Below are 2,500 nucleotides of genomic sequence, written 5' to 3'. Positions count from 1 at the left end.
GGGCGTGGGCCTCGTGTACAGTGAACTGTTGGAAAATCGTGGACAGATAAGCTCAGAAATGTTCCACGTCACTGATTGGTTTCCAACAATTGTGAATCTGGCTGGAGGGTCTGTGGCTGGATTGCCCTTGGATGGTTACAATGTATGGGACACATTAAGCAGAGGGAAACCATCACCAAGGAAGGAAATTTTGCATAATATTGATCCTATGGACACTCACTGGGACCCTACCCCAGGGAAATACAAACACTGCCGACAAGCTGCCATACGTGTGGTGACTGGAAACTTCTCACTGGCTGTCCAGGAAATGGGAGTTGGGTTCCTCCTCCAGAAAGTTCCTATCGTAATAAGCCTGGAGTAGTAAACGTTTTTGACAATATCAACAGTACCTTCCTTTTCAATATCCGTGAAGATCCTGAAGAGAGGAATGAAGTATCATCAGCTTTTCCAGAAATGGTGTCACTTTTGATGAAGAAATTGAAAGAGTATAATGCCAAAACTATAAAGAAAAGATAATATGTGTGCAGGTTACAAACTGAGTATAATCTTTCTTATCAGTCTGATAGCAGTCTCTTAGGTGAATTAGCTGCTGGGAACGCACAAATGAAGCGCTTCAGTTCATTTAGATCGGTCCACGTATTGTTAACACATTACTTCGCTAGAAGCCAATCGAGCAGAGGCCCCAGAAGGATTTAGCACTTTCGCTAGTTGTAGGTAATGCAAAGCAGTGTGCCTACGATTCCAACCAATGTGATCCATTATTTCTGTTAATTCTACACCTGAAAGAGCCAGGGTTATGGCACATCCCGACCTAAACCCATGCTGTACCAGTGTACCCATGCTGTACCCATGCTGTACCAGTGCGTTATCCGGATCCAGATCCTCTCTCCAAACCAGAGCTTTATGGAAATGTTTGGACACCTTGGGTGCAATAGCCCCCCGGGGGGGGGGGGGACTTCCATATGAAACAGACGGGGATGCTCGTTGTCTCGCTTAGGGGTGTAAATTTTGGATTTTGGTCTCGCTTAGGGTGTTCTGGGCAAAGCGCCAATATTTTCAGCTGCCAAGGTCTCGTTTAGGGTTCCGCGAAGAAACACAGAATTACGCGAAGAGAAACAGAAGTCAAATTTTCTTTTTTAACTTGTTTTTTAGGGGTCAAATTTTGCTTAAGCCATGCCCAGATTGGTCTCCTTTAGGGGTCGCAAAAAGCTTGAGCCACGCCCAGATGGTCTCCTTTAGGGGTTAAATTAAAAAATTCCGACGAACATTCCCGTCTGTTCCATATGGGAGTACCCCCCCCCCCCCCCTCGGGCGATAGCCATTTTTGACAAAAATGTAGTTTTGTCAAACAGCGATATTTTTTTCATATTTCGATCATTTTTTACAGGATGCTTACACTGGCTCCAAGCATTAATTTTGTTATCTAATTCCTGAAGAACACATCCTTTAACACTTTCACCCCAGAACTCGTCAATGAGGAAACCCCAGGAGTCAATGGGTTAGTCACTCACTGAAAGAGTATGTTTCCATTACACTGCAACGTGCCTTACTGTGGCCACGCAACAAAGTTTCACATTTAACAACTGTGTGTAAATACGTCAACTCCACACCCTATGCAACGGAGTTCAACTTACAAGTGTGCAAACTTTGCAAGGAGGGGTGACTGTCAACTGTCAATCAAATTCGCACACCCAGATTGGCGTAGTAGTTTTAAAAAACTCTGTCAGGTGGCAATGGTAAGGCGCGTCACAGTGTAAACAAGTTTTGACAATATTGAATTTCTGTTAGGGTTGACCAGAGTCTTTGTTTAACACTTTTGCTCCAAAGGGGACTAGAATCTGGTGATAAAAATCGACTGGTGTTAGACACCTCCTAGAAGGGAAACGGTTGTTGTCATAATAGCCTTCAGCTTCGGCAGATAACACAGACCTCGGTTTTCATAATTCATGATATCATGCTCAACCTCATCCAATAATTGTTTATTATGTGAGGTTTAATTTGTTTTCCATAAATACCTCACCATGTGAATTTTAATCTATGCATTTCACTCATTATATTGATGGTCCATATCCAAAAAGAATGCAACATTGTGAGCTGGTTTAAATTTGCAGTACAAGCATAAACACAAGCAAGTTGTGCAAACTCAGAATCATTTTGGGGTGTCTCTAAAACAAAGACCCTAAGAGCCCTAAAACTTGGAAAAGAATAAAGTATTCCAAAACCCTCAATTGGCTAACCCTAGGCCTAAAAACCAACTTTAGGCCTAGGGTTAGCCAAATTTATGGTTTTGGGGTACTTTATTCGTTTCCGAGGTTTAGAGTTTGCAGGGTTTTAGGATCATAGGGGTGTTAGGGTCTTCGTTTTTGAGACACTCATCATTTTGTTGCAAAATCTACCTGTGTGATGTTTGTAATACCAACGGGATGTGACTTTTGTAATTGACCACATTGATACGTTTAGTTGATCTAGTTATTTTGTGAGTACAATAGTAGATTGTTGG

The 2,500-nt window shown here is 42.3% G+C and overlaps 1 pseudogene; it reads left to right on the top strand.

Moving 5' to 3' along the window:
* Positions 1-935, top strand: part of LOC138010202 (arylsulfatase B-like) — a 2,457-nt pseudogene extending 1,522 nt beyond the window's left edge.
* Positions 936-2,500: the final 1,565 nt, after the last annotated feature.

Source organism: Montipora foliosa, chromosome 1 (genome assembly GCF_036669935.1).
Source record: "Montipora foliosa isolate CH-2021 chromosome 1, ASM3666993v2, whole genome shotgun sequence".
In the NCBI taxonomy this organism is placed as follows: Eukaryota; Metazoa; Cnidaria; class Anthozoa; order Scleractinia; family Acroporidae; genus Montipora; species Montipora foliosa.
The sequence above is the reverse complement of the archived record's forward strand: the minus strand, read 5'-3'. Positions and strand labels throughout refer to the sequence as shown.